Source organism: Dendrobates tinctorius, unplaced genomic scaffold, assembly GCF_039654945.1.
Source record: "Dendrobates tinctorius isolate UK_male_01 unplaced genomic scaffold, ASM3965494v1 ptg000107l, whole genome shotgun sequence".
Lineage (NCBI taxonomy): Eukaryota > Metazoa > Chordata > Amphibia > Anura > Dendrobatidae > Dendrobates > Dendrobates tinctorius.
The window spans coordinates 26,460,273-26,472,520 of NW_027361775.1; the positions used below are offsets into that span (position 1 = coordinate 26,460,273).

A 12,248-nucleotide genomic window follows, 5' to 3' on the forward strand; every position below is an offset into this window, starting at 1 on the left:
CCCCGGGGTCTAGCCAGTCCTCAGGCTCAAGCGAGGACAGCAGGAAGACGACGGGCCACCGTCCTAAAAAAACAAAGAGGAGGACTCTTACCCTCCCTCCTCCCTCACCTCCCACTTCACAACTTTCCTTGCCTCAGCTCCCTTCCCCCACTTCTTTGGTTCCTCCTTCCCCTAGAACCCCTTACTCCACCCAAAGCCGTTCCTCATCCCTCCACACCCCCCAGTTTCCAGCAACTAAAAAATAATTTAAATAAATGTTATATTTTTTTTTCAAAATAATGTTTGGTTATTGTGTCTTTCGCCGCCTGCACACACTGCGCCCTACACTATGGTTTGTTTTTCTTTACTTTCTACCGGATGGTCAGCCATCCAACTCTGAAAGGGATACTATATTTCTTTTTTATATATATATATATATATATATATATATATATATATATATATAAATAAAACAAAAATGAAATATAGTATCCCTTTCAGAGTTGGATGGCTGACCATCCGGTAGAAAGTAAAGAAAGGGAAACCACCAAAAAAAAAAAAAAAAAAAATATATATATATATATATATATATATATTTATATATATATATATATATTTATATTTATATATATTTATATTTATATATATATATATATATATATATAAATATATATATATAAATATATATAAATATATATATATAAATATATATATATATATATAAATATATAAATATATATATATATATATAAATATATATATATAAATATATATATATATATATATATAAATATATATATATATATATATATATATATAAATATATATAAATATATATATATATATATATATATAAATATATATATATATAAATATATATATATATATATATATATATAAATATTTATATATATATATATTTATATATATATATATATATATATATATATATATTTTTTTATGGTGGTTTCCCTTTCTTCAATTTAACCTGGGCAGATGAGTAGTGGAGTTTATTAAGACACAGTACACTGGGTACAGGTATAAAAAACCATGTATTTTATTTTTAACAAACAACAAAACTATTAAACCATTTGATCCTGCCATGCTACACGACCAACATCGGATAAAAAGTAGTCCGCAAATTGGTCCCTCATTTGGGCAACTTCGACTGAGGACCGAAGAGGGTGCTGAGTAAAATCTGGCAAAGGGTTGGCAGCAGGCTCATCCATGTCAAAGTTCGGCCGCTCCTTTGCCATAACAAAATTGTGCAGAACCACGCATGCCTTCACGACCTCATCAACTGTTTCCATTTTGAGATTGATGGCGGTGCTGAGAATTCGCCATCTGGACACTAGAATGCCAAAGGCGCACTCTACAGTCCTGCGAGCCCTCGTAAGCCTGTAGTTGAAAATTTTCTTGCGGTGGTCCAAGTCACGGCTGGAGTACGGCTTCAGCAGGTTTGGGCACATCTGAAATGCCTCATCCCCAACCACTACAAATGGCAGTGGTGGAGTTTGGGTTTGGGGAAGAGGCCGTGCCAGTGGAAAATTGAAATGGTTGCCGTACAACCTCCAGCCCATATCAGAGTTCTTAAAAGTCTGTGAATCGTTGCCCCGTCCGAATGCCCCTATGTCCACCGCCACAAACCGGCAGTCTGCATCCGCAATGGCCATTAGGACTGTGGAAAAGTACTTCTTGTAGTTGTAGTACTCGGAGCCACTTCTTGCGGGTTTTGTGATGCGGATGTGCTTCCCGTCCACCGCTCCTAGGCAGTTCGGGAAATTGCAGACTGCCCAGAATTTCTCCGATATTTGAAGCCACTTTTCGGCAGTGGGCAATGGCAGAAACTCCGGACACAGAACATCCCACAGAGCCCTGCAGGTGTCGGCAACAATCCCAGATAAAGTTGAGATTCCCAGCCGGTACTGGAAATGCAGGGATGAAAGACTCTCTCCAGTTGCCAGGAACCTGCCAAACATAAAAAGAAAAAATAATTATATTTCTGTCTTGGGTATTACTAAAAACACTGAAAATAAAAAAGTACATGGCCTAACTATTTTGCATGTTTTTTTAATACAACATAGCAAAAAAACATTTTATAAAGGCTTGGGATTAGTAAAATGCCAGAAGAAAAACCATTATGCAAAAAAGCAATTTCACAAAAATAATGTTAAAAATCAATAGCCAAAAAAAACCTAATTTTTTGGACCAAAAAAAAAAAAAAATAAAAAGCCAAAAAAATTATGCAAACATAACAACATACATACCGTAAGGTGACAAGGAGCCTTTCTTCGGGAGGAATGGCACGCCGGAGCTGAGTGTCCCTTCTCCGGATGTTTCCTTCAACCATACCCAGCAAGTCAAGGAAGCTTTCCTGGGACATCCGTGTATAGTCAGCAAATTTCTCCGGGTTTTCCTGTAGCTCGCTGTACAGCGTGTGATATGCTCCACGGCTTGGCCGGAGTTCGATGATTGGATGCCTCCAAAACCTACGCCGCTGCCGTCTCTGCTGTCTCTCCCTCTCCCTTTCTTGCTGGCAACAAAAGACATACGCCTGAGACAGCGCAATGTCAAGATCCAGCTTGAAGCGGAAATTATCCAGACGCAAGTCCATCTTGACACCGGAAACAGCAGCAAAATCTGATGAATTCAGCAGTACAGGGTCTATAAAACATTCCAATGAAACACGCCCACTGGTGACCCATTGGTGGTCAAAGATTTTGCTATTGTGAAATGTCACACCTAAAAACGCATGCGCATAAAAAACGCAACCGCATGCAAAAACGCATGTAAAACGCAAGTAACACTGCGTTATTTTGACGCATCAGCGTGCGCATGAAGAAAAAAAAACGCACATTTGTTTTGCGTTTTTCTTTGCGTTTTTTATGCGCACGATGCGCTGCGCAAAAAAACGCTAATGTGAAACTAGCCTAATAGCTGCAACATGATCGGTTCGTGTTTCCCTTTGCCCTTTCTCTCTGTGCTCCACCTTTTTCCTTTCTTCTCCCTTCTCTATAGACTTCAGTAGGCAGCTGTAATTTGACAACTCAGTGAGCTGGCAGTCTTCCTTGTCTTGATCAAGATAAAGCCTACAAAATGGGGAGATTGCCAAAAGTAAAGCCCCCGTCACATACAGTGATCTCGCTAGCGAGATCGCTGCTGAGTCACAAGTTTTGTGACGCAACAACGATCTCACCAGCAAGATCGCTGTGTGTGACAGCTATCAGCGACTGGCCCCCTGCCGGGTATCGCTGATCGTTGTGGAAACCTCTGGACATTACTCTGTCGCCTCATTGGGGGACCCAGAACCATGGGTGTTATGCTGCTGTCCACTAGGAGGCGACACTATGCATAATCTGAAAAAGATTAACTATGGCTCCTCCTCTGCAGTATACACCCCTGGACGGCGTCAGCCTTCTTCAGTTTTTGCTTAGTGTTGCATAGGAGGCATACCTAAAGAATTTTTTCTCTTTTTCACTCCGTTTTTTTCCGGATGACAGATAAAGAAAAGTGGGTCTCCTGTGAGACTACCGGCATGGCTCCTTCCTCGGCCCCCTATTATGGGGTGCCCTGTTGAAGTTGAGATGGCTGTTCCTCATGTCGCTCCTTCCCCAGTCCTGCGGGTGCTGGTTCGAAGTCAAGACTCCCCTCCTTCCCTAATTCCTTTTGGTCTTGGGTTGAGGTCGAGGCGAGGAGGAAGCCCCCTGATGGTGACAGCAGCACCCTCCCTAATCCCCCTCCGGTGGAATTAGGTTGAGACGCCTCAGGTAGGGTCTGTACCACGACAATCTGCAGCTCACAGTATCCAGGGACCCCAGCCCAGCCGCGGGCTCCTGTCGGGGCCGGGGGGGAGTGCGGGCAGGCATGGCACATACAGACACAGGGCTCCCTGTGCCCCTGTCTCTGTGGCAGCACCAGCTCCATAGCGCCTCAGGGGGACCTATTACATTACTCTCCTATAGGTTTTTCCCTGCATAGCCACCCCTGTAGGGCCCTCTCATAGCCAGCCCTTCTGCACTCTGTGCACTATGCCAGGCTCAAGGTCCAAGAGAACCAGGCAGGACTGCTTTTATGCATTCTGCACAGCCTGCAAAACCACTCTCCCCGGTGGCAGCATGTACCTGCACTGTCGGGACTGTATCCAGAATACTGGGTCAGAACCCCAAGAGGCTCCTACCAATTCTTCAGCGGCTGCTTCCATGCCGGAATGGGCTACCCAGATGTCGCAGTCTATGACGCACTCCATAGATAACTTAACCTCCACATTGCTCCAGGCTCTGCAGGGTCATGTCTCGCCTATGAGCGTTACCCAGCAAAGGGACAGCTCCACTTAGGGACTGGCCGTTTCTGGCTCTCCCAGACGTAAGCGCACCCACACGTCGCGTTCCTCTGTGTCATCCCATAGCACACAGTCATCCCCCTCTAGGGAGAGACACCGTAGTTCCAGGTCACCTAGACCGTCCCCTACCAGAGACAGACAACGCAGATCTCCACAGTGATCCCCGACGACAGAAGGCCTTCGCCCCAGCTCGCCCACCAGGGAACGCCTCAGCGATATGCAGGATTCGGAAGGCATCTGTGACTCCGACTCAGACAGCGAAACGGAGAGGACTCTGGTCCCTTGTCCCCCTAGCAATACAGCGCTAGTTGAGGACATAATCTCTTCCATCCATCGGGTGCTGGACATTTTCGATCCAACCCCAGAAGCCCCAGAACACAAGATTTGCTTTGAAGGTGTTCTGAAACCACCTAAGGTCTTCTCTAATCATCCGGAATTTCAGGCGATCCTTACTAAGCAGTTTTCGCAGCCTGAGAAGAAATTCACCAATCGAAAATATTTGGAGGCTAGGTACTCCTTCCCACAAAAGGACACCAAGGAGTGGACAGATCCACCCGAAGTGGACCCCCCAGTCTCTAGGCTAGCAGCACAGACCCTCCTATCACTGACAGATAGCTCAACCCTCAGGGATGCTGCAGACCAGCAGGTAGAACGCATGGCTCGTTCAGTTTTCGAAGCGGCAGGGGCCTCCCTGGCTCCTGCGTTCGCTTCAGTATGGGCGGCCAAGGCCATTCTGGCTTGGGCTAAAAAATTGCAAACTGGCCTCCAAGCTTCAAATCCTGAGCTGTCGGACCAAGCGGTTCAAATAGCAGTGGTAGCAGATTACATGTTTCATGCAGCCCTGGATTCCGCAAGAGGTGTAGCGGGGATAGCATCAAACGCCATCACGATCCGGCATATCCTCTGGCTGCAGGAATGGAAAGCGGATGCGGCCTCAAAGAAGTCCCTCACGCATCTCCCGTACCTCAGTGGACGGCTTTTCGGTGAAAAGTTGGACACAATGATATCCAATGCCACTGGGGGTAAAAGTACCTCTCTCCCTCAACTAAAACCTAAACGCATGTTCAAACGGCGTAACCAAACATGATTCCGATCCTTTCGGAATTCTTCGGGCTGGTCCGCCTCGCGTCCAGCACAAAATCGTAACCGCTCTCCACGCAGGGACAACCCTCGGGTGGCGCAGAGGCCAGACAGGATCTGGCAGTCGAAAACAGGCCAGGCGAAGCCCAAAGGAGGAAAACCTCAGAATTTCTCCTCATCATGACTCACAAACTCCGGAAGACACCCCACCCGGACGACTTCTACTCTTTCAGCACATCTGGCTGCCTATTACAGAAGACAGGTGGGTCAGGGAAATAGTGTCTTCCGGATACAAGATAGAGTTCACTTCCAGTCCACCGAACCGGTTCTTCCTCTCTGTTCCACCAAAACCGCCAGAAAAAGCTCGTCCTTTCCACCAAGCGGTTTCCTCTCTCCTTCAAGCAGGAGTCGTAGTACCGGTTCCCGTGGCAGAACGTTTCCGAGGGTTTTACTCCAATCCCCAAGAAAGGAGGCAGCGTCCGGCCCATACTAGACCTAAAACAACTCAACAAGTGTGTACGAGTTCGTCATTTTCGTATGGCGTCCCTTCGGTCCATCATTGCATCCATGGAGCAAGGACAATATCTCGTCTCCATAGACATACAGGACGCATACTTGCATATACCGATTGCTCCCGCCCATCAGGTTCGCAATCGATCAGGACCACTACCAGTTTGTGGCTCTCCTGTTCGGACTCGCCACGGCTCCCAGAACATTTACCAAGGTCATGGTTGCCACCATGGACGTTCTACACTCCAGAGGCATAGTAGTCGTTCCATTCCTGGACGACCTTCTCATCAAGGCTTCCACCTTCAAGGACTGCGAGGTCAGCGTCTCAATCGCAATCGACACTCTGAGTCGCCTGGGCTGGTTAGTCAACTTACAAAAGTCATCGACTACCCCGAGTCAGTCTCTGACCTTCCTGGGGATGCTATTCGACACCTCCAGGGGTCTGGTGCTCCTTCCCAGAGACAAGGCACTGGCTCTCCGTCTAGGAGTTCGCATACTGCTCCGCAATCCCCCCGATCTCTCCGGTTTGCCATGAGAGTCCTCGGCAGGATGGCAGCAGCAATGGAGGCGGTACCATTTGCCCAGTTTCACCTCAGACCTCTTCAACTAGCCATCCTCAAGTCCTGGGACAGGAATCCTTTCTCCCTCGACAGGGAGTTCCGGCTAACATCGGCAACCAGGAGGTCCCTGCACTGGTGGCTCAAGCCAACCTCACTGGCAATGGGAAAATCCTTTCTCTCAGGTCAATGGAAGGTCCTGACCACCGACGCGAGCCTGACAGGTTGGGGTGCGGTGCACCTACATCACAGGGCAAGTGGTCACCAGTGGAAGCGAACATGCCCATCAACATCTTGGAAATTCGGGTCATCTTCCTGGCATTGAGATCCTTTCTTCACTTACTGGCAGCCTCTCATATCAGAGTACAGTCAGACAATGCCACGGCAGTGGCATATGTGAACCACCAAGGCGGGACCCGCAGTACCCAGGCGATGAGAGAAGTGGCACATATCCTCCATTGGGAGGAAGACACGAGGTCGGTACTCTCTGTGGTCCACATTCTGGGTGTGGACAACTGGGAAACCGACTTCCTAAGCAGACAAGGAATGGACTCGGGAGAGTGGTCTCTCCATCCCAAAATCTTTCGACAGATCTGCAATTGCTGGGGGACCCCGGACGTGGACCTAATGGCATCCCATCTCAATGCCAAGGTCTCCAACTTCTTGGCTAGGACATGCGATCCGCGGTCGCTCGGAGCAGATGCCCTGGTTCAGGACTGGACCCAGTTTCAGCTTCTGTACATCTTTCCACCTCTCCCCCTGATATCCAGAGTCGTGAGGAAGATCAAACACGAGGGAGTTCCATCCATCCTGATCGCTCCAGACTGGCCCAGACGTACATCGTACGCCGACGTCGTACAACTTACAGCAGACGTCCCCTGGCGTCTCCCCGACCATCCCGATCTTCTGTCACAAGGCCCGTTCTACCACCAGAACTCAGGGGCTCTCAATTTGATGGCATGGCCCTTGAGACCTGGGTTCTAACCCAGGCAGGACTCTCAACAGACGTCATTAGAACCATGATCAGGGCACGGAAGCCAGCCTCCGCCAAAATTTATTACCGTACCTGGAGAGCTTTCTTCACCTGGTGCGAATCTAGCAGCCAGATTCCACTCCCTTATTCCCTCCCAAAAGTCCTTGGCTTTCTCCAATCGGGCCTGGATGCCAGGCTATCCCTGGGCTTGCTTAAGAGCCAGGTGTCAGCGCTCTCAGTGCTTTTTCAGAGGCGCATCGCTAACAAGCCGCAAGTAAGGACCTTTCTCCAGGGGGTTTCCCGATTGGTTCCCCCCTACAGACGTCCACTGGAAATGTGGGACCTTAACCTGGTCCTGACAGCATTGCAGGCACCACCTTTCGAACCCCTTAAGGAAGTCCCACTCCGCATTCTATCACAGAAGGTGGTTTTTCTGGTGGCAATCACCTCGCTTCGCAGGGTGTCTGAATTGTCAGCACTCTCCTGCAGACGGCCCTTCCTAGCCTTTCACCAGGACAAGGTGGTTCTCTGTACAGTCCCATCCTTCCTTCCGAAGGTTGTGTCCAACTTCCACCTCAGTGAGGAAATTTCACTGCCATCCCTTTGCCCGGTTCCGGTTCATAGAGTGGAGAAGGCTCTGCATACGCTTGACCTCGTCAGGGCATTGCGTATATACGTGTCTAGGACTGCACCCTTCCGGAAGTCTGATTCCCTTTTCCTTCCGGAAGGCGTTCGCAAGGGTCTGCTGGCTTCCAAAGCTACCCTTGCCAGGTGGATCAAGTCCACCATACAAAAGGCTTACCACCTTAACAATTCTCCTCTTCTGGACGGTATCACGGCGCACACTACGCGGGCGGTAGGGGCCTCCTGGGCCATTCGGCACAACAGGTGTGTAAGGCGGCCACTTGGACTAGCTTACACACGTTTACGAAACACTACAGAGTTCATACCCAGTCCTCAGCGGATGCGAGCCTGGGTAGACTGGTTCTGCTGGCGGCAGTGCCCCAAGTTTAGGGACCTGTCTGCACAATATTCGTCCATTGCTTCCCACCCAGGGACTGCTGTGGGACGTCCCATGGTTCTGTGTCCCCCAATGAGGCGACAGAGTAAAGGAGATTTTTGTGTACTCACCGTAAAATCTCTTTCTCTTAGCCTCTAATTGGGGGACACAGCTCCCGTCCTGTTGCTCTTACGGGCCGTTGTTATGGTTGAGTTCTCATATTGTTCTTTGAGCTTGTACTTGGTGGCCTTATTACAGGCATGGTTATGTTATTTCTGTTAACTTCCTCCTAATGCTTTTGCACAAAACTGGAGAAGGCTGATGCCGTCCAGGGGTGTATACTGCAGAGGAGGAGCCATCCTAGTGGACAGCAGCATAACACCCATGGTTCTGTGTCCCCCAATTAGAGGCTAAGAGAAAGAGATTTTACGGTAAGTACACAAAAATCTCCTTTTTGGGGTCTCTGGTCTCCCGCTGGCCAGCACGCATCGCTGAGTGTGACAGGCGGGAGACCAGCGAGCAGGAGCTGGTAACTAGGGTAAACGCAGGGCTTCTAAGAGGCGCGCTGCGCCTAGAAACCTGATGTGTACCTTAGTTACCAGCGCGCTGATGCAGGGAGCTGGTAACCAAGGTACACATCAGGTTTCTAAGTGACGCACGCCCCTTAGAAACCCGATGTGTACCTTATTTACCAGCTCCCTGCATCAGCGCGCTGGTAACTAAAGTACACAGCGATGCCGCGCGCTCGGTGTCGCTGATGCTGATCCCTGGTGAAGCTGCCTGTTTTACAGCTCACCAGCAATCATGTAGCGACTACCCAGCGATCCTGACACGTTGATATCGTTGTCGGGATCGCTGGTGAGTCGCTATGTGTGACGGGGCCTAAGAATGTAAAAATATAGACCTTTATAACAAACGTTCACAGAGAACATGTGGCTGAACCACAGGGAAGGTAAAACCTGTGGTGGATAATGGACATATACAATCAACCAGTAATTGACCATAAAAGTAAAAAAGAGGTATTGGATATAACCTAATGACCCTAATTTGTTATACAAATATAATAGTGACCACGTGCATTCTGTTTTCCTCATGCAGAAATGGGCCCTGATACGTGTCTCGGCACAAGCCTTCGGTTCCCCAGATTTTTCTGATTATTTTCTCTTTAAATAATGGATTTTGTCATGTCCAGAAATGCTATTTACCTGTAGATGTAGGGTTAATATACAAGTAAATAGCATTAACATCATGTTTACCTGCCTTACTGCAGCAGCAGCTACAGAGAGAAAATGAACATATATTCTCCCTATAGCCACTCGCTTCCAGTCATTGGTACAATGCAAGGAACTGACTCACTGACCAAACACTGATTATAAGAAATGACAATGACCAAACACTGATGGTAAGAAATGACAATGACCAAACACTGATGGTAAGAAATGACGCTGACCAAACACTGATGATAAGAAATGACGCTGACCAAACACTGATGTTAAGAAAATGACACTGACCAAACACTGATGATAAGAAATGACACTGACCAAACACTGATGGTAAGAACTGACACTGACCAAATACTGATGGTAAGAACTTGGACGGTAAGAAATGACACTGACCAAATACTGATGATAAGAAATGACACTGATCAAACACTAATGGTGTAAGAAATGATACTGACCAAACACTGACGGTAAGAAATGACACTGATCAAACTCTGACGATAACAAATGACACTGACCAAACACTGATGGTAAGAACTGACACTGACCAAACAATGATGGTAAGAAATGACACTGACGGTAAGAAATGACACCGACCAAACACTGATGGTAAGAAATGACGCTGTCCAAACACTGATGATAAGAAATGACACTGACCAAACACTGACTGTAAGAAATGACACTGACCAAATACTGATGGTAAGAACTGGGACGGTAAGAAATGACACTGACCAAACACTGATGGTAAGAAATGACACTGACCAAATACTGACGGTAAGAAATGACACTGATCAAACACTAATGGTGTAAGAAATGATACTGACCAAACACTGACGGTAAGAAATGACACTGATCAAACTCTGACGATAACAAATGACGCTGACCAAACACTGATGGTAAGAACTGACACTGACCAAACACTGATGGTAAGAAATGACACTGACGGTAAGAAATGACACGACCAAACACTGATGGTAAGAAATGACGCTGACCAAACACTGATGATAAGAAATGACACTGACCAAACACTGACGGTAAGAAATGACACTGATCAAACTCTGATGATAACAACTGACGCTGACCAATCACTGACGGTAAGAACTGACACTGACCAAACAATGATGGTAAGAAATGACACTGACCAAACATTGACGGTAAGAAATGACGCTGACCAAACACTGATGATAAGAAATGACACTGACCAAACACTGACGGTAAGAAATGACACTGATCAAACTCTGACGATAACAACTGACGCTGACCAAACACTGACGGTAAGAACTGACACTGACCAAACAATGATGGTAAGAAATGACACTGACCAAACACTGATGGTAAGAAATGACGCTGACCAAACACTGATGGTAAGAAATGACACTGACCAAACACTGACGGTAAGAAATGACGCTGACCAAACACTGATGATAAGAAATGACACTGACCAAACACTGACGGTAAGAAATGACACTAATCAAACTCTGACGATAACAACTGACGCTGACCAAACACTGACGGTAAGAACTGACACTGACCAAACAATGATGGTAAGAAATGACACTGACCAAACACTGATGGTAAGAAGTGACACTGACCAAACACTGATGAAAATCAGACTGTTTCTGACCTACCAAAAAATAAGACATCAGAATTGGGCTGAAGTCTGAGTGTGAAATTTAACTAAATTTTACCTCATCAAAAAGCTGGGCGTTAGATTCTAGTCTGCATTTAGACCACATTGGGTTTGCACATGTATAAATACAGTAGGTGTCATTTATCTGTTCTTCATGATAGTGGTGACTGGTGAGTCATAAATTGTGCGCTATAAAATCTATTTTATGGAGATAAGACATTCTGTTACAGTTGATTGTGTTGTCTTATGCAGGCGTGACATTTTTCCAACATCTTGTGCAAATGAGGATATAAATTGCACAATAAAGCAAATATTTAAGGGTCTGATCTTTGGGTCCATCATCTGATTAGAGGTGCACCTCCACTCTCCATTTCCTGTGGGACTGCTGCTGAAAATAGCTGAGCCAGGTACAGCGCTCAATTATCTCCCAGTCCTTAGCCAATGAATGGAGCAGAGGTGCATCTGTGTGAAATCTGCTGCATTGAGATGGGGCTTTTTGGAGAGCCTCATTTTTGGGATTGAAGGGAGTCTCAGAAGACAAACTCACAGTGATCAGGAAGTTATACCGCCATTTTGTGGATCTGATATGTCTGCTAAACTTTGTACAAACCTTATAAGATGTCAGCAGAATGCTCTTTCGGCTAATGGCTAATGAACTATGTCGATGCCAGACAAGAGTCGGGTGTTGGAATTCAAGATGCTTCGTCCTTCTTTCCCCAACATTATCTGCAGATGGGAAGTCCGGAGGTACCAATCCCTCCATGGTGGGTGGGCTAGGCGCACTTTATCGTGGGTGTGGGGCTTTAGCCAAGGGGTTGTTGCATTGATTATTTGCCTTCTTGTATTTTTATTACTTGAACACATATATCATGACTATAATGGATGCATTTCTAGAAAAAAAAAATGCATTATCAGTAATGGAACTTACTGTGTAATCGCTAACACCCAGATGTTCTATAT

At 46.7% G+C, this 12,248-nt stretch overlaps 1 protein-coding gene across 5 annotated transcripts in view; it reads left to right on the forward strand.

Moving 5' to 3' along the window:
- ARMC9 (armadillo repeat containing 9) overlaps nt 1-12,248 on the forward strand; it is a 322,758-nt gene that overhangs the window by 200,576 nt on the left and 109,934 nt on the right. The gene's annotated exons all lie outside the window — the stretch shown is intronic.